This window comes from Silene latifolia, chromosome 9 (genome assembly GCF_048544455.1).
Source record: "Silene latifolia isolate original U9 population chromosome 9, ASM4854445v1, whole genome shotgun sequence".
NCBI classification, from domain to species: Eukaryota; Viridiplantae; Streptophyta; class Magnoliopsida; order Caryophyllales; family Caryophyllaceae; genus Silene; species Silene latifolia.
The window spans coordinates 152928246-152952807 of record NC_133534.1 but is presented as its reverse complement, the minus strand read 5'-3'; the positions used below and the strand labels follow the sequence as shown (position 1 = coordinate 152952807).

Here is a 24562-nt window from a genome sequence, read left to right as displayed (position 1 = left end):
TTTTGATTCGACCGTGACCAACGACCACATCTTAATTTGTGAACACTTAGCGGGATCGCATCAATACTCAAATCCCAGGGATACTTCCCTGGAATGCCTTTAAACCCTATCCGAAGAAACACCTTCGCACCATACAAGGAAGGCAACTCAAAAAGGATACCACTTGGACTAGGGTACAAACCCACCAAAGAGGAAGTTCTCGAAATGCTCGCTCAAGTTCAAAACCGTAAGTACGTGGGAGTCCAAATGCGACCCTATCTCCCTACCCTAAATGGATACTTTGTTAAGGAAGGAAGTCTAGAATTTCCCGAACCCTGGCACTATCTCGAAAGGAAGCTTGCCGGACTCAAGATCTTTCACGATTGCTACTTCATTCCTCCAGAAACGGTTCCTACCATCAATGCTCGTCAAGCACCTTGCTTAGACGAACAAGCTATTAGTCTATTGTTTGGAGAAGATCGATTTGTTAGAGCCGCGCAGGATGAGATCATTACCATGATACTTCAAGACGATCACTTCAACCCTACCGCGTTAATCACAGAAACAAACGCGAATCAGCAGAAAGGATGGAGAAAATCAATCAAGTGGACCCACAATCAAGGAAGACTCTTCAAGCTCACCACTGGAGAAAGAGAGATGTTCAAAGGAGAACCAGAAGACGATGAATTCGAGTCAAAGTTGGAGTCAGAGTCGGAGTCTAGAAAAGTCACTAAGGAGTCTCCTCCTGTCGTCATCCTCATTCCCTTTGTTTCTCCTAGCTTAGCCTCAAGTAGTAACAGTAGTTCGGGAAATTTCCCCACTACTGTCCCTTTACCGCCACTGACCACAGATCAAATGGCTTCTTTGTTTCAACTTTTCTCAAACTTTAATATGAATAAATCAGGTTCTGCTTACTCTTTGTGTTATCTTGAGTGCAATTCTGTTTACGATGATACTGAGGATGACCAAGACCCAGACTCAATTGAGATACCTCCCTACGTAGCCAAAGAAATACTACAGGAAGGGGAAGGGGGACCAGTAATAGAGAATAACGAACCCATCAATGTAGGAACCGAACTAGAACCCCAAGAACTTAGGATAGGGACTACCTTGAGCTCTACCGAAAGGGCCGACTTCATACACCTCCTACACGAGTTCAAAGACGTTTTCGCGTGGTCCTACAAACACATGCCAGGGATCGACAGGGATATCGCCGAACATAGAATTCCGATTAAGCCAGGTTTCAAGCCTGTAAAACAGAAGCTTCGTCGAATGAGAACAGAATGAGCTCTCAAGATTAAGGAAGAAGTCGATAAGCAATTCAAAGCAGGGTTCATCAAAGTTTCCGAGTATTCTGACTGGGTAGCCAACATAGTACCTGTACCCAAAAAGGATGGGAGAATCCGTGTTTGTGTTGACTTTAGAGACTTAAACAAAGCAAGTCCTAAAGATGACTTCCCTCTACCATATATTGACATATTGGTGGACAATACTGCAGACCACGCATTACTATCCTTCATGGATGGATATGCGGGTTATAACCAAATCAAGATGGCCATAAAAGACATGCATAAGACCGCCTTTGTCACTAAATGGGGAACCTATTGCTATACGGTAATGCCGTTTGGGTTAATCAATGCCGGAGCTACATATCAACGCACCGCAACTACACTCTTACATGACATGATGCACAAAGAAGTTGAGGTATACGTAGACGACATGATTGTCAAGTCCAAGGATAGAGAGGGGCATATTGTGAACCTTCGCAAATTTTTCGCAAGGCTACGAAAATACAACATGAGGCTCAATCCACAAAAGTGCGCATTCGGAGTAACATCTGGTAAACTCCTGGGATATGTCGTTAGCCAACGAGGTATATAAATAGACCCTTCCAAAATCAAGGCTCTGATCGAAATGCCACAACCTCAAACAGAAAAAGAAGTCAGAGGATTCCTGGGAAAAGTGCAATATATAAGTCGATTCATATCGAAACTCACCACGATTTGTGAGCCTATCTTTAAGAAGCTCAAGAAAACGGACCACACCATGTGGGATGAGGATTGTCAAAAGGAATTTGACCGAATCAAGGAGATATTGGCTAAACTACCAGTGCTCATGCCACCTCAACGAGATCAACCTCTTGGTCTGTATCTCACAGTGACTGAAACAGCCATGAGTGCCATGCTAGCTCAAACCATAGGGAAAGAGGTAAGGGCTATCTACTACCTTAGTAAGAAGTTCTTGGAGTACGAGTGCAAATACTCACAACTCGAAAAGACATGCCTCGCTCTTGTGTGGGCGACGAAGAAGCTACGCCATTACATGCTTAGCTACTCCGTCAAAATATACTCCAAAATGGATCCAGTCAAGTACCTCTTCGAGAAACCCGTTCTCAACGGACGTCTAGCAAGATGGACTATGATGCTCTCAGAGTTCGATCTCAAGTACGTGCCCCTGAAAGTTATAAAAGGGCGCGCCGTTGCCGAATTCTTTGCAGAAAATCCCATCAATGATGCACAAACAATAGGCACTTGGTCATTTCCAGACGAGGATATACTCCAAACTGATGTAGACTCCTGGGACCTCTACTTTGATGGAGCATCAAACTTAAGAGGATTTGGAATAGGAGTGTTGATCATTTCTCCTGAAGGCGAGCATACACCAATCTCTGTCAAACTCGACTTCGAGGTGACAAATAATGCTGCAGAATACGAAGCTTGTCTCATTGGACTACAAGCGGCAGTAAGCTCAGGCATTAAAAACCTCCGAGTACATTGGGATTCATCCCTGATCATCAATCAAGTTGCGGGATCTTGGAAAATCCGAAGCGAAAGCCTAGGACCTTATCAAGCCAGAATAGACCAAGTTTCCCAGTTCTTTGATCACGTGACATATCTACACCTACCTCGGGAAGAAAATCAACTTGCAGATGCTCTTGCAAAACTTGCATCTTTGATTAATATGCCAGATGACATGGTAGAAATGCCTTTATGTATCGAACGACGGTCAGAGCCAGCTTATGTCCATCAAATCACCGATGAAGAGGAAATCGCACAGGAACCCTGGTTCCAAGCAATCCTAAATTTCAAGCTCAACGGCACCTATCCACCGGATATGGACAAGAGGGGACAACGTGCTATACGCCCGCTAGCTTCCCAATACGTTCTCATGCAAGGAGAGTTGTACAAAAGAACACCTCTTGGTGTAATCCTACGTTGCCTCGATCATTCACAGGCACGGAAAGTGATGGAAGAAGTCCACGATGGAGAATGCGGTCCTCACATGAGTGGGCCCATTATGGCAAAGAAAATCACACGTTTGGGGTATTATTGGACCACAATGGAATCCGATTGCATCAAATATGTAAGACATTGCCACAATTTCCAAATCTTCGGGAATGTACAACATGTCCCTCCTTCATTGCTCTATACGATGACATCTCCTTGGCCATTTTCTGCCTGGGGAATTGACATAATCGGGAAGATAACCCCAGCCGAAACAGAAGGTCACTATTTCATCCTAGTGGCAATTGACTATTTCACCAAATGGATAGAAGCGGCTTCCTACACTAGTCTCACGGCTAAAAACGTGGCAAAATTCATACAAAATAACATCATCTGTCGATACGGTTGCCCACATGAGATCATTAGTGATAATGGATCACATTTCCAACCTGAGACTGAGCAATTTCTAGCCAAGTACAAAATTAGGCATCACCACTCTTCGCCATATAGACCACAGACTAATGGCGCGGTAGAGGCAGCAAACAAAAACGTTGTCACAATTCTCAAGAAATTGATTGACAACTATCGAGATTGGCCAAGCAAGATACCCTTTGCTTTGTGGGGATATCGCACATCTGTTAGGACGCCCACTGGGGCCACCCCTTTCTATTTGACTTACGACATGGAAGCTGTATAACCAGTCGAGTTAGAAATACCATCCTTTTATATCTTACTCGAAAGTCAAATCCCAGAAGCCGACTGGAAGAGGGATAGATATGAAGAACTCATCCTCCTGGATGAACGTAGGCTACGCGCCTTGCATAATGTCCAAACATATCAAGCACGTATCAAACAAGCTTTCAACAAAAGGGTTAGGCCAAGGAACATCAGAGAAGGAGACTTAGTACTCATGTCGGTTAGAGCTCTTTTACCTGTTGATCCACGGGGAAATTCAAACCTAATTCGGCCGGGCCATTCCTAGTCAAGTCCATACTTCCAAGGGGTGCGGTTAGAATCACAGACCTAGATGGGAATGAGTTTTCCAACCCAACAAACCTCGACCAACTAAAACGGTATTATGCCTAGAATAGGAACAAAAACGCGCCTCGCGTAACCCCACGTGTCGCTCTTGTGGCACTAAATAAACGGCCTCTGGCCAAGCTGAAATAAGCTAAATGTCACTCTGCTCTTGCATTTTGACAAATTTGTCATCCTCATACCATCAAATAAACTAAATTCGCACCTTAATAGTAAGTAAAAAGCTCATGCTTATTTTCTAAGTTCATTACAAGCTCTTGCTTAGAACAATTATTCTTTTACATTTACTCGAACTACGCGCAAGGGTTTGATTTCATTTTCTTAATGAATACGTAGGCAATCCTTCACAGGATACAACCCATTATTTTAAAATGTAAATAGAAGGACATTTGCATTGCATTTGGAATTCGACAAGAATAATAAATAGAAAATCACAACGGTTTCATAACCAATTAACCTTTTTTATTTCATTCATTTTCTAATAATAATACGCTACATAATAAAAATAAAATAGGCTAGAATTCTAAAAACCCCACCTTTTTATTACAATAATTATAATAATAATAATAATAATAATAATAAATAATAATAAAGACTTGGGCTATTCCTCCATTTTCCCTTTGCCCTTGTCATTATTGTCATATTTCTTGTCACGACCTCGAGCCGGACGCTCTTGCGCCACTCCGGACCTAATCATCAACGGTCTTTCTCGAGGCCTAGACTTCCCATTCTTGTCAATCACTTTATCCACGGCAGAAGAGGTCTTCGGTTTCTTCGAAGGATGAACAACTCGAAACCCGGCTTCTTCCTCTCCCTCAGTCAAATGCTTCTCTTTCTCTTTTTCCACCTCGCGCACCTTGTAATCAACAGGCTCGCGCTTCCTCAATCTCTCGCGCTCTTCCGGAGTAGTAGCTTTCCTCCATCGCAGATAAGAATCTGACACCCATAAGGCAATAGCAGAGGAGTTCAAGAACCACACGTTTCTTTGGGCCCATTTAATGGCCCACTCCCTTCGACTCTCGAGTAGCGCCACGGCAGTCTCGGGACGGTATCAAGCTTCGGGATCGTCTGCTTTAGTCCAACCTGTCTCATCAACCTCTCCGGGAAGATGCACACCATGAATTCCAAGCCAGGAATGCGCACAGATCGAGTAGGATCCAGGTAAGATACTCCAGTAACAGATTTGAGGTGCCACCATGGTACGATCCACCTAATCAAGGGGCCATCATCACTCTTCAGTTTGTTCTCCCAATAATTGCAGACTCGAGTGAAGTCCACCATGTACAGCCCAGTCCTCATTGCAATTGAACGAGCATGATAAGAAGGAACATGAACTGGGGGGCTCGATCAATCGAAGGCGCTCCATAAGCCAAACCTACGAAAAGCGGGTATTAGAGTAAAAAAAAAACGAAAAAAAAGAAAAAAAAAGAAAAAAAAAGAAGGGAAAGAAAGAGAAAAAGTTCTCTTACCTGCAGAATAACGGGACTTCCCAGGTACGGTAGGTCACGGTTGGCTTTTCTATTATCCAAACCCAACAGGATCTCTCCTAAGCATAAACAAGCTGGGCTCCTGCGCAGCTCCATTTGCTGAACTAGGCCCAAAAGACGGGGATCACTTCTCAATTCTTCATCAACATGCCCTTGGAGGACATACACATGCAACAAACAAAATCCAAATGCCCTTCGCCTAGCAACATAAAAAACGGTGGGGTCGGCCCTGTTAATGAAACGATCAATGAAGTCCAACATTCACACTCCTTTCGAGGTCACTAAACGGTCCACCTCAATTCTAGTCAGTCCAAGCAAGTCTCTAAATTTGCTCTTATACCCTTGCAAAGTAGAAGGAATGGCGGGCAAGTGTTCCGGGTCCCATCCACCGATCGCAGCAATTTCTTCAGGAAATGGGCAAATGTCGCCTCCGGGGAAAGCAAAAACATGGTAGTTCGGGTCCCAATAATCAAGACAAGCATCTAAGAACGGTTTGAAAACCTTGATAAGCTTCAAACTCAACAATGATCCAAGATTATAGGCGCCCATGTCGTGTTTCTCCATGTTGGAAAACTCGTTGGTCCACTCTTTTAGGCGAATCTCCAAAGTATTCATGATGAGTAATTATATTAAGAATTTTATGTAATAAAACGAAGAAGAGACGGAAGAATTGTGTGAATAAAAGCTCTATCGACGTCTCTATTTATACTAAATTCTGTTTCCTAAAATATGCCAGAACAGACACACCTGGGAACAGGCGCAGCACCTGATGCGCCTCTTCAAAGGGATGCAACTCATATTGCGCCTCTTCCTCAGCTAGGTTTCTGTGATTTTCTGCGTTGGATCTTTCCTAAATTCCTTGACGAATAATTTCCTATTCCTACGGGTTATTATTTTGGTAAATACGTGAAAATTACCATATTCCATGTTTCCCAATTCCGCGGGCACGCGTTTCGAGGCGATATCAACATTTTCGTCATTTTACCACACTTGTATATTTTCATTTTAAGAAATAATTTTCTTTTTAATGTAATTCATTTTAGGAAATAATTTTCATTTGTAATTTAATTCATTTCAAAATTCATATATTTATTTCACTTATATATTTTTTTTTTCTTTTTAATCATTTCATTTCTAACTTATAGGTTTCATTTTTTTTTTTTTGGGTAACCCTCCCTACCGTCCAGTCATTTCCGGCAACTTTTTTGAATTCTTTTGAGTCATTCGTTTTGCGCTAATTTAAGCCGTGTGTATATACAAATGTATGTTCTACGTGATTTCTATGTAAATTTCGACAGCATGACGGCATAAACCGTCATCTACCAAACCTGTTCAAAGCTAACCTGCAGATACAAGCAACACAACCCAACAGCAAAGGCACTCAGGTCGTCATATATACAACAAAAAGGGGAAATGTACAGCAAACTGGGGGCTCGAGCCCCAAGCAAAGTCCAAAATGTCCAAAATGAAGGTCCAAAATGTACAAACGTGCAAAATACAAAACGACACACTAAAGCAAAACTACTGTCGGTCGCCCTCTAGCTCCACAACTCTTGCCGCGAGAGCAGCAACCTCGGCGTCTCGAACCTCGAGCTCCCTCAACAAGCGAGCTGTCTCCTCCTGAGACTGAGCAAACTCTCGCTCCAGCTCACGGTTCCCCAACAAACAACAAAATTGGCTCATGTCAATCATTTCAAGCAATTACTAGAGAAGTTGGAAAATCAAAATTTAAAAATGAAATAGACACAAGGTTCATACCTGACGACCTCGACCGCTGACAAGTGCCTCGACGGCAGTAGCTCGCAGCCGGTTGGCCACCCTCCATAACGCCACGAACAGAGACGGCGCTACCTGCATTTTCAAAAAGAAATTCTCAATAATTGAATAAGCTCAGTCAAATGTGTTTTTACACAAAAATTATGCAAATTAGAGGCTCACCCTCCGAATCAGATGCTGCCAATCGTCCAGGCCAGCATCCGTCACCGTCACCGCCACGTCAAAGTCACGCAGCTCGGAGATCGTCGTCCTCCCGGTCGTGTCAGTGTAATCGAGGGTCTCGGGGTACTCTGGGGACTCGATGCCCGCCGCCTCAATGATGTGACCATAATTGGCGCATATTTAGCCCCCGAATTAGCCTTGTTCCCATGCTTTTTAGTGCTTATTTGGGTCATTTCTTATCTTTAGTTCTTTGTTTTGCATATTCTTTGAGATTTTGATCCCTTGGTAGGAAAGGAGTAAGAATCTTGCATTTTCATGGCAAAACGAGACTAAATCGATCGAATTCAATGACCAAGCATCAAGGAGAGACAAGATTAGAAGGCCTTTGTACATATTATAGTAGAAGAGAAAAGTTGAGAAAGGATCCTTGAGTCCCCAAGGAAATCCCCAAGGAATTTATGAAGAAAAGGGAAGAAAAGAAGAAGATTTGTTGCTGACTGACAATCCGAGCGGATTGTCACCAATCCGTCCGTCCCGCAGCAGCACAATCCGAGCGGCTTTGCCTTAATCCGCTCGGATTCCACCTCCACAATCCGACCGGATTCCCCTGAATCCGCTCGGATTCCAACGCCAGAATCCGCCCGTCCCGACCCTATTCCCCCGGATTCCAAAGACAAAGACGGATTGTCTTCTCCAAGCTACGAAGAAAGAAGCCCTTCTCTCGAAAAATACCGGCTCCTCCTTGCTCAATATAAAAAGTGTAATTACTAGTTTAGCCCTTAGTTAACCCTAATGCATCCTCCCTAATTTCCACTATAAATACCCCATTAGTCTAATTAGGAGAGCATGTTCTTCTTATCAATAATTAGTGTAGTTAATATCAATCAAAACTCTCTTTAATATTGTAATCAAGTATTAATCAAGTTTTAATCCAAGTTTTAGTTCTTTAATCTCTCTTTTGTTCATCCTTTATTTTGGGTAATTGAAGATTATTTGGGTTATTGTTGGGAGATTGACAACCTCTCAATCAAGCATTCAAGTACTTCTTTTATCTTTGCTTTATTATTGGAATCATTAGTAGGTATAATCTCTTAATCCCTTTTTAATTATTGTTAATTACTTTCCTTTATTCATCATGTTTCATATTGTTGGTATGATTGACAACCTTGCTAGCATGATCAACATGATAATGAGTGAGTAGTCTCTTAGCTAGGGTTAATGGGTGATTAGGGGAAACCAACATGGGGAGTGATTCATGCTTAAATTAATATGCTTTCATGTTTTATTTGCTTGCTTGTTTTGATCTCAACTCATGCACATGTTATATTTGATGAAATGCTATGCCTATGAATCCTTGCATTTACTATCATCTCCTATCTTTTCAATGAGACTTGTAAGACATAACCCAACTCGAGTCTCATTAGACCATGCATGTTGTTGAGTAGGGAAGATTAAGTCGACTTGTAGGTGTTGTACAATCTAATCGATTCGGCTCCGGGACCCAAACTTTCCTAGGATTGTAAGATATAACCCAACTCAATCCATCACAACAATAATTGCTTGCTTATAATTTGAGAACATGTTTGTATGATCATATCCCATGATTCCCCTATTATCCCATGACACCCTAGTGCCTTTAATCAATTGTTTACACCCCTTTAATTCATCTTACTTAGCTTGTTTATTTTCATTGCTATTTTAGTTTAGTGACCTTCTACATCAACCCAATTTGTGACACCCCTTAGACACCACTAGTTGCAATAGAAATCTCATTTCAATACCCTCCCTTGGGATCCGACCTTTACTTGCCTCTTTACTAATTGTAGAGTTGTTTGTGGAGCTATAAATTGTGTTTTGATTCGACCGTGACCCAACGACCACATCTTAATTTGTGAACACTTAGCGGGATCGCATCAAAAATGGCGCCGTTGCCGGGGACGGTGTTTGTTTGATTTAGATTTCTTTTTATTGTTATTAGTTGTGTCTTTCTTCGCCTTGAGGAAGTAAAACTCCTCAAGGTTTGTTCTAATTGTTTTCGAGTTGTTTGATATTTTGCATGTCTAGAAGGTTACAAGGTGATTTGTTACCTTTTGACCGTGAAATCGAAAGAACCTTGACGAACAATAGGAGACTTGTTAGGAGGAATTTAAGAGGTATTAGTGAAGTTGTTCAACCCACTAGTGAGTTTGTCAATCCTTTCGCAATAGAAGGAGAAGAGAACCCATTACACAATACCCCACAAAATCCACCTACAATGCCAAAATTCTCGTCACACTCCGTACGCACCGAGGAGAATCTACCAAATGGTACTGTAATACTCCGTATTTATAAGTCTTGGGGTACTCTATCGAGTAGCCCTTACTCTGTCGAGTAAGGGTAAGTTGCGAAATAAAATAGTTTCTGACCTGTTGGGTACTCGATCGAGTAGCTGGGGTACTCGATCGAGTAAGGGGGTACTCGATCGAGTACCTTGGGTACTCGATCGAGTGTCCGGTTTACGGGGAGTTTTTCTCGGGTTTTGTTAATTATGCGATTAAGGTATTTAAACATAATCGTCATTATTTTAAATCACTTTTACAAAACCTAAAACCCTGTTTAAGAGAGAAAGCAGCCACTTCATCTTCCTAATCGCATTCTTAGCAATTCCCGGAGTTCAGACGGTCAGTTCGTGTCATAGTTCGTATCGTTGAGTTCCTTGCGTCGAGGGTAAGCTTTTAACGTAATTTTTATAATGTTTTGCTAAGTTTGGTTAAACCCTAATTTAGGGTTTGGGGGTTTTTATGAGTAGTATGTGATGTGTAGTCTTTATGTGTGATGTGTTAGGAGGAGGATTCGTAGAAGAGGCGTTTTGATACAGCTGTAGATACCGTCTGCTTGTTATGCTTTCCAGGTAGGATCTCCTACTCAGTATTAGTCCCATGATGGGATATTGGTGATGTGCTGTAGTTAGTTGTTTGATATGATGATTGTGATTGTGATTGTGATTGTGATTGGTTGTCTATGGTCCTCGAGATGCGTTCTCGGCTGAGTGGGGTCACTTGCGGGAGTGACTTCACGCCCTAGTTTCGCCCTTCGTGGAACCCGCCACGGAAGGGGATGTGCACATTAATGGGAAAGGGTTATCGCTCGTACGATGAGCGGGGCTTAGGTGGGAACGGCTGCGGTCCCCCACTGGCAGGGCTGGTCCAGTGGACAGTCAGTATTGAGATGATGGGAGTTGGTGGTGTGTGTGTGTGTGTGTGACATTTCAGCTGTCTGTTTATCTTATTATTGTTATCTATATTGATTGTGTGATTAGTATCGACCCGGTGTTGTTTTGTAAACTGCGGTGATCCATTCGGGGATGGTGAGCAGATATTGAGCAGGTATTGAGATGAGTACTTGGGATAGCCGGGATGCCACGACGGATGATAGGAGTCTTCATTGTAGCCTTAGTTTATTTACGTTTGATTAGAAAGTCATTTGAGAACATTGTATCGTACTTTGGTTTGGTTTTGAGGATTGTATTTATTCATTAAACTATTTATAATAAACGTTGTTTCTGTTTTGTCTATTTGATTATCATACCTCGGGCGACCGAGATGGTGATATCTTCATACCTGAGTGGTCCTGGTAAGGCACTTGGAGTATGGGGGTGTTACAAATGGTATCAGAGCGACGATCCTGAAACCTGTAACCAATGAACTTAATGAACATAGGGAGTCAATTAAAATGAACCCAGGGTAAAAGTTGTAGGAGCTAGTGAAAAGGCTTGGGAGACGTCCTAAAGTCGCGGGGGTCGCCCTACAACTTTGAACCGGTCACATGGGAAAGTGTTTGTCGAGTCATATGTGTGCTTGGTTAACTTGTTAACAATGTGATGAAGTGTGTGATTGTTGGATGTTGAAGGAGAAGTTGAGAATGTGAAAGAAAAGTAATATATGTGTAGACTTGATGTTGGAATAACATGTTGGATGTTTACAATGTGGCTTTAATAGCATGATGAATTGATCTTGTTGATAGTAGAATAGATGCGTAACATATTTATTATGATATCATGTGGTTTTATAAAGTTTAGCATGTTAGTATATGACGTAATATGCGGGTAGCTCTTACGTATTAGTGGTACTCGATCGAGTGAGACTGACTCGATCGGGTGGGTTTTTGGCGATTTTGAGTCCAGAATCCAGTTTTGGGGCACTCGATCGAGTAACTAGGGGTACTCGATCGAGTAGGGGGTCACTCGATCGAGTAGCCTAGATACTCGATCGAGTAGGTAAGAGATCAGAAGGTCTGTTTGGTTCTGGAGTTTGGGTACTCGATCGAGTACGGGGGGCACTCGATCGAGTAGCCCGTTACTCGATCGAGTGTGTTTGGGAACTCGATCGAGTGGGTTCTGGGCATCGTGTGTTCGTGTTTTGAGGTTTAGTACGTGTGTTTACGTTTACCCCTTTCTTATATAGCTTCAAGATGCCGCCCAAGAGAACTTCTTTGTACGCAAGAGCTGAGCTTATGACCACGGATGACATCGTTAAGATGTTAGAGCACCAGGATGCTCTTACTGAGACCCTGAAGAGAGTGAATGAGGACAAGGATAAGAGTAAGGAGAAGGAGGTTGATCATTCTAAAATCAGCCTCTACATTGCGAGGTTTAACCCGAAAGAATACAAGGGGGTTGGGAACCCAATCTGCTTGATAGTTGGCTGAGAGAGATGGAGAACATCTTAGACTTGGTTCATTGCCCTGATGAGATGAGAGTGGAACAGGCTGCGTTCTATCTGAGGGAGGCAGCAGGCAAGTGGTGGGATTCAGTGAAGGTGAGTGCTAAGGAGATATACACCAACCAAGGCTTACCTGCTATACCTTGGGAGGAGTTTCGTAGGGCTGTGAGGAAGGAGTTCGTACCGGAGCATGTGAGGAGTAAGTTGAGGGAAGAGTTTGATAAGTTTAAGATGATCATTTGAGATGTCCGTGAGCCGAGTACTACAGACAGTTCAATGAGAAGTCCAGGTATGCTGAGGATATGGGTTTGAGTGAGGAGAACCTGGCATTGAGGTTTGAGAGAGGGTTGACTACCACGATTATGGATAAGTTACCCGTGGGGATCCTTACCGATGTTAAGGAAGCTTATGAGAGGGCTGGGAGAGCTGAGAGGTTGGTGGAGATGGCTCAGGAGAGGTCAGGTGGTGAGAAGAGGAAGTCTGAGAGCGAGGGTGGTGGCCAATCGAATCACAAGAAAGGCAACCACAATCAGTCTAAGGGATTTTCTGCTGGGTCTGGGTTTAGTGCTGGGGCTTCCTTTGGGCGTGGCCGTGGGAGTGTGAGTAATAGTTGGGGAGTGACCTGCTTTGGTTGTGGTGGTGTGGGCCACAAGAGACATGAGTGCACGAGCGCACCGGGATCTTTTCAGAGACCTGCACAGAGCTTCGCGAGCAACAGACCGGCTGGAACATGGCCAAACCGGGAAGTCGAGCTACAGTGAGTGGAGGCAACCGCAACGGCGGTAATTCTTATCGAAGACACCGACGAACAACAACAACAATCAAGGGTCGGGTGCTAAGCCGACCGCGTCGCACCAAGATCTTGTCCAGGGAGGTGGGCGAAGACCGATGGCAAGTTGTTCATGATGGAGAAGAAGGCAGCTGAGGAAGATGCGCACATTATCACCGGTACATTCCTTGTTAATGGTATTCCTACGTTTGTTTTGTTTGATTCGGGGGCTTCTCAGTCGTTTGTGTCTTCGAGTCATGTAAAACAGTTGGGTTTGAGAGTATATGAGTCTGTTAGTGAGCAAGTTTTCATACCTTCGGGTGAGTCTGTATCGTGTGGGAGGTTGTTTAGAGATGTATCTTTGATAGTTGGGCAAGTTGATTTCCCTGTAGACTTGCTAGAGTTTCCTTTTAATGGTTTTGAGATGATAGTTGGGATGGATTGGTTAGGAAAGTATAAAGCTAAGATAGACTGTCATCAAAAGAAAGTGTCCTTAAGAGGTCCAAAGGGTGTTAGTGTGTCTTATCGTGGGTTTCTAGTCAAACCCAAAGTTAAGTTGATTGCAGCTGTGACCTTGAAGTCTTATCTGAGGAAGGGATGTCCATTGATCTTGTGTCATGTGAGAGATGACCGGATAGAGAGTCCGACAGTTGAGGAGATACCAGTGGTGGGAGAGTTTGCAGATGTTTTTCCAGAGGAGATTCCGGGGTTGCCACCGAAGAGGGAGATAGATTTCACCGTAGAGTTGGAGCCAGGGACGGGGCCAATCTCTAAGGCACCGTACCGTATGGGTCCTAAGGAGATGGAGGAACTTAGGAAGCAGTTGGATGATTTGATAGAGAAGGGATACATTAGACCAAGTGTATCGCCTTGGGGAGCACCAGTTCTTTTCGTGAAGAAGAAAGATGGGAGTTTGAGGCTATGCATAGATTACAGGGAGCTGAACCGTGTGACGATAAAGAACAACTATCCCTTGCCAAGGATAGATGACCTGTTTGATCAGCTGAGCGGTGCAACAGTCTTTTCTAAGATTGATTTGAGGTCGGGGTACCATCAGGTGAAGATTAGAGAGGTGGACATACCAAAGACAGCTTTCACGTCAAGGTATGGCCATTATGAGTATGTGGTGATGCCGTTTGGGTTGTCTAATGCGCCGGCGGTGTTTATGGATTTGATGAATAGAATCTTCAGACAGTTCTTGGACCAGTTTGTGGTGGTGTTTATCGATGACATCTTAGTCTACTCTAAGACTAAGGAGGAGCATGAGGAGCATCTGAGGATCGTGTTGCAGACTTTGAGGGATCATGAGTTGTATGCTAAGCTGTCCAAGTGTGAGTTCTGGTTAGAGAAAGTTGCTTTTCTGGGGCATGTAATCTCTAAAGATGGGGTAGCTGTGGATCCGGCGAAGATTGAGGCAGTGACAAAGTGGGAAGCACAGAAGAATGTTCTTTGAGGTTAGTAGTTTCTTGGGTTTAGCCTGGATACTACGGACGGTTCGTGAAGGATTTCTCCAAGATAGCTAGACCGATGACAGCGTTGATGAGGAAAGAGAACAGGTTTCGTTGGGATGAGAGTTGTGAGACGGCGTTCCAAACATTAAAGGAGCGTTTGACCACAGCTCCTGTCCTCGCATTGCCTAAAGGGAGCGAGAATTTCGAGGTTTATACAGATGCCTCGAAGAATGGGCTGGGATGTGTGTTGATGCAGAATGGTAAAGTGATTGCCTATGCTTCTAGGCAGTTGAAGCCTTATGAGGAGAACTACCCTACTCATGATCTGGAGTTGGGTGCAGTGGTGTTTGCTCTCAAGATTTGGAGACATTACCTTTATGGAGCAATCTTTAAGGTATTTCTGATCACAAGAGTCTTAAGTACATCTTCACGCAGAAGGAGTTGAACATGAGACAGAGGAGGTGGATGGAGTTGATTGGCGACTACGACATGGAAATTATCTACCATGAAGGGAAGGCCAATGTTGTTGCTGATGCTTTGAGTAGAAAGAGTGTACATTCCTTGTGTACAACTCTATCTTTGATGAGGCTGAGGGATGAGGTAACGAGCTTTGGAATACATATGATGCAGAAAGGAGATGCCATGGGTGATATGACAGTACATCTGGAGTTTTATGATGACATTCGGGATAAGCAGGCTTTGGATCCTAAGATAGTTGAGTGGAGAGCTGGAGTAGAGAAAGGGACAGTGTCCCGGTTTTCTATTCATACAGATGGTAGTTTGTGGTTTGATGGTCGGTGGTGTGTTCCTAATGATGAGGAGTTGAAAAAGACGATCATGACAGAAGCGCATTGCACACCATATTCAGTTCATCCAGGTGGAGACAAGCTATACAAGGACTTGAAGAAAACGTTTTGGTGGCCTGGGATGAAGAAAGAGACAGCTGAGTTTGTGTCCCGTTGTTTGACATGCCAAAGAGTTAAAGGGGAACAGAGAAGACCACAAGGTAAGATTCAGTCTTTAGAGGTGCCTGAGTGGAAGTGGGAATCCATTTCCATGGATTTCATTGTGGGTTTGCCTAAGAGTCAACAAGGTAACAACATGATTTGGGTGACAGTGGATCGTCTGACCAAGTCAGCTCACTTTGTTCCAATGAAAGATACATGGACTAAGGCACAACTGGCTATGGCCTATCGAAAGAACGTGCTTAAGTTACATGGAGTCCCTAAGGACATAGTGTCTGACAGAGATGCGAGGTTTATATCGAGGTTTTGGAAGGAGTTGCAGGAATCGTTGGGAACGACTTTGAAGATGAGTATGACATTTCATCCTCGCGAGATGGGCAGACTGAGAGAACAATCAAGACTCTTGAGGATATGTTGCGAGCTTGTGTAATGGATTTTGGTGGTAGCTGGGAGCAGAGGTTGGACCTGATAGAATTTTCTTACAACAACAGCTATCACACCAGTATAGGTATGGCACCGTTTGAGGCTTTGTATGGGAGGAGGTGTAGGAGTCCAATCTGTTGGGACGATAGTGCTGAGGCAGTGGTTTTAGGACCAGAGATGGTGCATGAGATGGTGCATGAGATGGTGGAACAGATTAAGATGATCAGGGAACGGATGAGAGCAGCCCAGGACCGACAAAAGAGTTATGCAGATCTATATCGTCGGGACATAGAGTTTCAAGTTGGGGACAAGGTTCTTTTGAAAGTGTCTCCGATGCGTGGAGTTATGAGATTTGGGAAGAAAGGCAAGCTAAGTCAGAAGTTTATAGGGCCTTATGAGATCTTAGAGCGAGTTGGGGAAGTTGCTTATCGTTTGGCTTTGCCAGCTGCGTTGGAGAGAGTGCATAATGTGTTTCATGTATCGCTGCTGCGGAAGTATGTGAGTGACCCGTCACATGTGTTGGAGGCAGAGAGCTTAGAGCTAGATGAGTCTTTATCATATCTGGAGGTGCCTAAACAGATTCTAGACCGAAACGTTAGAAAGACCAGGAGTGGTGAGACAGTTTTGCTTAAGATCCTTTGGTCTAACCACGAGACCGAGGAAGCTACATGGGAGGCAGAGGATATCATGAAAGAGCGTTACCCTTTCCTTTTTGATCAGGTATGTATGGTTACGGGGACGTAACATTGTTTCTTTTAGGGGGGTAGGAGATGATCGCGAGCAGTTTTTAAGAGTTTTGTACACCTTTCATATGTAGTGTCGGTATGTTTGTCGGGATGAGTTGGGTTAGTGTCATGTTTTATGTTATGTTAAAATTTTGTTTGGCTTGTGAGTCGGGAATGTTGTGGGAGTACCTTTGTTTGGTAGTGGTTTGAACTTCGGGGACGAAGTTCCTTTTAAGGAGGGAAGACTGTAATACTCCGTATTTATAAGTCTTGGGGTACTCTATCGAGTAGCCCTTACTCTGTCGAGTAAGGGTAAGTTGCGAAATAAAATAGTTTCGACTGTTGGGTACTCGATCGAGTAGTGGGGTACTCGATCGAGTAAGGGGTACTCGATAGAGTACCTTGGGTACTCGATCGAGTGTCCAGGTTTACGGGGAGTTTTTCTCGGTTTTGTTAATTATGCGATTAAGGTATTTAAACATAATCGTCATTGTTTTAAATCACTTTTACAAAACCTAAAACCCTGTTTAAGAGAGAAAGCAGCCACTTCATCTTCCTAATCGCATTCTTAGCAATTTCCGGAGTTCAGACGGTCAGTTCGTGTCATAGTTCGTATCGTTGAGTTCCTTGCGTCGAGGGTAAGCTTTTAACGTAATTTTTATAATGTTTTGCTAAGTTTGGTTAAATCCTAATTTAGGGTTTTGGGGTTTTTATGAGTAGTATGTGATGTGTAGTCTTTATGTGTGATGTGTTAGGAGGAGGATTCGTAGAAGAGGCGTTTTGATACAGCTGTAGATACCGTCTGCTTGTTGTGCTTTCCAGGTAGGATCTCCTACTCAGTATTAGTCCCATGATGGGATATTGGTGATGTGCTGTAGTTAGTTGTTTGATATGATGATTGTGATTGTGATTGTGATTGTGATTGGTTGTCTATGGTCCTCGAGATGCGTTCTCGGCTGAGTGGGGTCACTTGCGGGAGTGACTTCACGCCCTAGTTTCGCCCTTCGTGGAACCCGCCACGGAAGGGGATGTGCACATTAATGGGACAGGGTTATCGCTCGTACGATGAGCGGGGCTTAGGTGGGAACGGCTGCGGTCCCCCATCGGCGTGGCGGGTCCGGTGGACGGTCAAGATTGAGATGATGGGAGTTGGTGGTGTGTGTGTGTGTGTGTGTGACAGTTCAGCTGTCTGTTTATCTTATTATTGTTATCTATATTGATTGTGTGATTAGTACTGACCCCGGTGTTGTTTTGTAAACCTGCGGTGATCCATTCGGGGATGGTGAGTAGATATTGAGCAGGTATTGAGATGAGTACTGGGATAGCTGGGATGCCACGACAGATGATAGGAGTCTTCCGCTGTAGCCTTAGTTTATTTACGTTTCAGTTAGAACAGTCATTTGAGAACATTGTATCGTACTTTGGTTTGGTTTTGAGGATTGTATTTATTCATTAAACTATTTATAATAAACGTTGTTTCTGTTTTGTCTATTTGATTATCATACCTCGGGCGACCGAGATGGTGATATCTTCATACCTGAGTGGTCCTGGTAAGGCACTTGGAGTATGGGGGTGTTACAGGTACTCCTACACCGCAACATCTAACCGGAAATTTTATTGCCAAGTCCGCCTTCATCCAATTAGTTGAGAGGAGCCAATTTGGGGGGATGCCTAGTGAGGACCCTCATTCTCATATGGAAACCTTTTGCGACTATTGTGATGCTATCTCTCAAACGGGCGTGACTCAAGACCAAATTAGATGGGTCTTATTTCCTTTTTCCTTAATCGGCACCGCAAAGCAATGGTTGAAGGGCCTTGATAAGGCCACCCTTGGAATAGATTCTTGGAAGAAGTTGGCTCTAGCTTTCTACAAAAAATTCTACCCACCGGAAAAGACTAACATGCTAAGAGCTCAAATTACGGGTTTCAAGCAAAGGCATGAAGAGTCTTTGTATGAAGCTTGGGAGCGGTTCAAGGGAATTTGTCGCTCATGTCCTCACCATGGACTTAGCGAATGGTTTTTGGTGCAACAATTTTGGAATGGTTTATATGAAGATTCTAGGAACATTCTCAATATGGGATCAAATGGAATGTTCACCGAAGTTGATGACAATCAAACATGGAACAAGATTGAGGAAATGGCGGTCCATAACTCACAATATAGTAGACCTCGCAAGGCTACTAGAGGAGGAAAGCATGAAGTGGACTCCGTTACTCAATTGGGTGCTCAACTTAGTGCTCACATTGACACAATCAACTTGAAGTTTGAACAAGCTATGGCTAGACTTGAGGAAAACTCAAAATCATCAAAGCATCATGTTAATGCCATGACGGCATCCTCATCAATCCCAAGTGGGATATGTGAGAATTGTGGAACTTTGGGACATGACCAAGGTGAAAGTAGGGGAACAAATGAACAAGTGAATGCTTTCCAAGCATACAAGAGTGGTACCCCTTATTCAAACTTTTACAATGAAAACACCAAATTCCATCCAAATCTCTCATACAAAAGCCAAAATGTTCAAAACCCTCAAACAACATACACTCCACCACCCATGAGAAACCAAAATCAAAGACCCTTTTACAATCAAAACCAAGGTTACCAAAATCAAAATCCATACAATCACCAAAATGACCAAGGCTTTGATGTCCAAAAAGCGGTCCTCCAAATGCAAAAGAATCAACAAGAATTTTTCACTCAAATGCAAAAAGATAGCCAAGCAAAGGAAACCACCATCAACAACATTCTAGCTCACCCCAAGATGTTGGAAACACAATTGACTCAACTAGCATCTTCATGCTCACAAAGACAAAAGGGGCAATTACCACCTCAAAGTAATCCCCCTAGACATGAAACGGTTAGTGCCATTCACTTGAGAAGTGGTACAAGGTATGAAGCACCAAAGAAGCAAGTTGAGGATGAAGTTGTGGAAGCTAGTGAAAAGGAAGAAATTGTGCAAAACTCCAAAGATGGAGAATCATCAAAAGAAGAAAGTTCAAAGAAAAATGAAGACAAGGCCAAGGAGAAGGAGCCCATTATGATTAGACTCCCTTTTCCAAGTCGTCAAGCCAAGCCCAAATTTGATGATCAACTTGGAAAATTCATGGAAATTGTGAAGAATTTGGAAGTCTCAATTCCTTTCACGGAATTAATCAATCACGTGCCGGCCTATGCGAAATACATGAAAGATATCCTCACAAAGAAGAAGTCGATCCGGAAGCTTGAGACTATCGCCTTCACTAAGGTGAGTAGTGCAATACTTCAAGGGAGTTCACCTCCAAAGTTAAAGGATCCGGGAAGCTTCTCAATACCGTGTACCATTGGCGACACGACGATCAACAAAGCCTTATGTTATCTAGGGGCTAGTGTGAGTGTCATGCCGTACTCGGTGAGTAAAAGGTTGGGGATGGGAGAGCTTAAATGCACCAACATCACACTCCAAATGGCCGATAGATCGACGAAGACACCATTAGGGATATGGGAAGATGTCCCCGTGCGCATTGGGATGTTTTTCATCCCGGTGGACTTTGTCATTGTTGATATGGAGGATGATTCCAACATTCCAATCATCCTAGGAAGACCTTTCCTACACACCGCCGGTGCGGTGATTGATGTGAAACATGGTGAGCTCACTCTAGAAGTGGGAGATGAAAGCATAAATTTTAATCTTGACAAGACTATGAGAGCTCCTCGTTTGCATGAACCATGTTTCATGATTGATCATTATAGCCGAAAGGATGAGAGGAAGAAATCGGAACTCCAATGGAAGAAGAAAATTGAAGATGCTCCATTCAAAGAGCAAGTGAATTGTGACAAGGAGAGCTTGCAAAGCTCATCAAAATCAACCAAGGAAGAAGAGGATGGCCTCATTGGCCAAGAGAAGAAATTGGGAGAGTTGTCTCCATCTAAGCAAGAGATTTTCAATGATCAACTTAATGAAGTTTGTGGTCTTTGGGACGACGAATTTGAAGGGATTTTTAATCCCTACATTGGTAATGCCATCGATCAAGACCAACAACAAGGACCACGGTCTATTGAGAACCTCTACCATGATAATGAACAAGCCTTCGATTACTTTTTCAAGGTGTTGAGCAACATCAACAACACCTTGGACAGGCCCCCTTGACATCTCATCAAGAATGAGAGTTTGGTGGAGTCCTCCCTAAACCACCACTTGTAAATATTTCTAACTCCCTAACTTACATTTCAATTCTTGTATTGCTTTTTTGTCATCTTTGGATCTTTATTTACTTTGATCAAAATAATTGTCATGTTTGAGAGAAGTAAGGGAGGGACTAACAATTTCAATTGATGTGTAGTGCTTTTATATTAGTGTGGGGATGGCAATTGCCTAGGCTATCCATGCCTTAGTAGTGCCCCCACAATGACAAACACAAGACTTGAAGAAACAATGGAAGAATGGTATGGGAAATGCATTGTGCACGGATGGAACTGAATCCGTGTACACAGGGAAAGAATCCGAGCGGATTCTGAGTCCGCCCGTCATCAGTAATCCGATCCTATTGCAGAAAAGACGCCCGTCCTGAACTGAGCTGAATTTTGAAAATTTCTTGACTGTGACTGAATCCAGGCGTCCTGTGAAGAATCCGCCCGTCTTGAAGAATCCGTCCGTCTTGAAAGAAAGACGTCCGTCTTTGCAGCTGAGGAAAACAAGCAAAATTTTCTGGACTGAAATCCGTCCGTCTTTAAGCAAATCCGCCCGTCCCGTGTTCAGCAAATCCGAGCGTCTTCTACTGAATCCGCCCGTCTTTAGGCGAGTTTTGCAAAGTCCAGAAAGAGCAGAATCCGCACGGATTGGGCAGAATCCGCACGGATTGCCCCTGCAGATTCGAAAATTTCGGTTTCTTTAAAACCCCTCCCACCTTCATTCATTCATTCATTCATTCATAAACACTACCCACAACATCAAAACCCTCATCCTCTCCATCACAAAAACAAAAACCCTCAACAACATTCACCAAATACAAATCAAACCATCCTTCCAACAACAAATCAATCACTCCTTCTTCAACAAAAATCAAAACCAAGCACAAAATCTTCAACCTTTGAGTCGATTTTTGATTTCATAAAGGCAAAGCCTTTCACCTTCAAATCGATTTGGGCATACTACAAATTGAAGATTTTTCATTCTTTTCTTGGTTAGTTCATCAATGTCAAGGACTAAGGGGGCAACAAAGGCAACAAAGGCACCAAAGGCCAAGGCACTTTCACAAAGGCAAAAGGCTCTTCAAACAAAGAAAGCATTGGCTATGGTGGTAGCAACACCAAATTTGGAAGTGCAACAACAACAACAACCTTCTATGGGAGCAACAACACCTTCTACTCCGGTAATTGATCAACTTTTGCATTATCCGGAGGTAACTTTTATTTCCGATACCCATAGAAATACCTTTGTCAAGTTTGCTATGAAGTCATTACAATCCACCAAATTCATATGTGAAGATACCTTAGAAAAATTGGGTGTTCTTGAGCAAACAAAAGCCTTTTTCAATGCCATGGGGTTGAAGAAATTGTTTGAAACAAGGGAATTGACATACCCCTCCCTTACCTTGGAATTTTTAAGTTCCTTGAAAGTCACCAAATTTGAGAATAGGGAGAATCTCGAGTTTCGTCTAGCTAATGTTAGTAGACGCATTACCTTTAGGGAATTGGGTGAAATTTTGGGTCTTAGTGATGAACCGAGTTATTTTAAGAGTTATGGAAAGTATGACCCCGAACCTCTTTGGGAGGCAATCTCCGGGAAGAAATTTGAGGATTTTCATGCTAGTCGTGCTCTTTTGGTCCACCATCCGGGCATAAGAGTATGGCACAAGGTCGTGGGTAACACCATAATTGCTAGGAAAGATACCAACCATTTCACAAGACTTGATTTTATTCTCCTTGAATCGGCTTTGAATATCGGAAGAGTACACACCAAGACTTACAATTCTTTGAGGCTCTTGGTAGATAGATGGCTCAACATTGATTGTGGGAAGAAGGGCACGACCGTTATTGTCAATGGCGGCCTAGTCACTATCCTAGCCAAGCACTTTGATCCTAACTTCAATAAGGATAACAAGTACAAAGCAAAGGAGGGTGGACATCTTGTTGATATGCATACTATGATTCACAAGTTCAAGTGGGTTGCCCATAACCCCCTTGACACTAAGTATGGATGGCTCACTAGTGAAGCTAGATCGTTCACGTTGCCTTCGAAGATTTGTCGCCTAAGCGTCCACCGGACCAATTATCTACTTCCCCTTTCCAAAGAGGCCGAGTATATCATTCAACAACAAAAGGGTGATCTTGAAATGCCCTCCTCTTCCATTGTCATACCACCTTACCCCTTTAAGTATGAAGAGTTCAAGCCGGAAGGAGTTGAAGTTGGGAAAGACTATGTGACTCTTCTCATGCAAGCAATGCACAAGCAAGCCTATGAAGATCGGAAAAATGCCTACTTGGATCAATATCCACCCCTCCTACATTTAGCTAGGCAAGGACTACTTGATCCATCTTGTCCTTTGCCTAGTTGGGCGGATAGAGAAGTCCTATTTCCGGGTGCATCTAGGGTCGTTTTGGGTGACAATGAGGTTGTTGGAAATGATGAAGAAGTTGATGATAATATTGAAGAAGAAGCAAGTGAAGAAGAAAAGGATGGTGAAGATGATGATGAGGAAGATGAGGAAGAAAGTGAAGAAGCAAATGACAAGGAAAGTGGCAATGTGACCACTTCTAATGAGGGAAGTGATGGTGATAGCATGATGGAAGATTAGCAAGCCTTGGAGACTCCTACCCTCTCATGGTTTGTCTATTTCTCTCTTTGTATTCTATAAAATTTTGATCATTGTTGGAGTAGTCCTAGCCCCATTAGAGGACTCACACCTCGGTACCATTGAGGTGTTCTCATTTTATTGTTCCCATTTTTAAAAATCCAAAATGACAAATTAGTTTCATGCATAGCATAGTGTGTGCATGAACTACACCCATCCTTGGACATTAGCAATAGTGTCTCACTCGGTTTGGGGAATTTAATGCATACACAACGGGAGGTAATCTAAATTATCCTCTCCGTCATAACAAAAACCATGCATCATGTAGTATAGCTTAGTGTAGATTGCATTTAGTATAGAAATCATGCATCATCTTTGCATAATTTCCATCATTTTGGCCATTGAGGACAATGCCCATATTAGTGTGGGGATGGGAATTCTAACATTTAACTCTTATTCAAAAAACCAAAAAATAGAAAAATCTCAAAAATCATAAAAATTTGAAAATTGAAAACCCAAAAACATGTTTATTTCCTTTTGTAGTCTTGTATATATTGTCTTGTATATATTGTGTTTGTTCTATCCTTGTTCACATTGATTGACTACGCCACATCCGAGACATGAGGATATTGAAGACCGCATGGTATGATCTTTCCAATCTCCTTTTTCCTCTTTATGTTAATGACTATGTGGCTGTATTTTGATTGATGCGGTATAACAATGTGAATTTAGGACTTGCATTTAGTTTATATGTCATATTAGTTGATAGAATCACTTGCATTAGGATGTTTATATTAGGTGCATCATGGCATGTAGTTGCATGTTAGAAATGTTTTGAAAAATGCCTATTTAGGAACTTTGACAAGAGCAACTAAGCCATTATAAATACTTGTTCAACTTAAGACTTTGCCTACTAGAATGGTTGTAAAACACCCTAGATAGTGTCATACTAGTGTCTTTTGACCCATGACCCAAGGCCTAGTCAAGGGTTTGCATGTGAGTCACCTATCCAACCCCGTGATGCGATGTGGACTTTGTTAACTTGTCTAGGTGACCTTGTTTGACCTTGTGGTAAGGCAACCCAAAAATATT

General features: G+C 42.9%; 1 non-coding gene across 1 annotated transcript; it reads right to left on the bottom strand.

The window, feature by feature from the left end:
• Nucleotides 1-18600: 18600 nt before the first annotated feature.
• LOC141603222 (small nucleolar RNA R71) lies at nucleotides 18601-18707 on the bottom strand. Its single transcript, XR_012525114.1, has one exon. It is a non-coding gene; the product is annotated as a small nucleolar RNA R71 (small nucleolar RNA).
• Between the last annotated feature and the right edge of the window lie 5855 nt (nucleotides 18708-24562).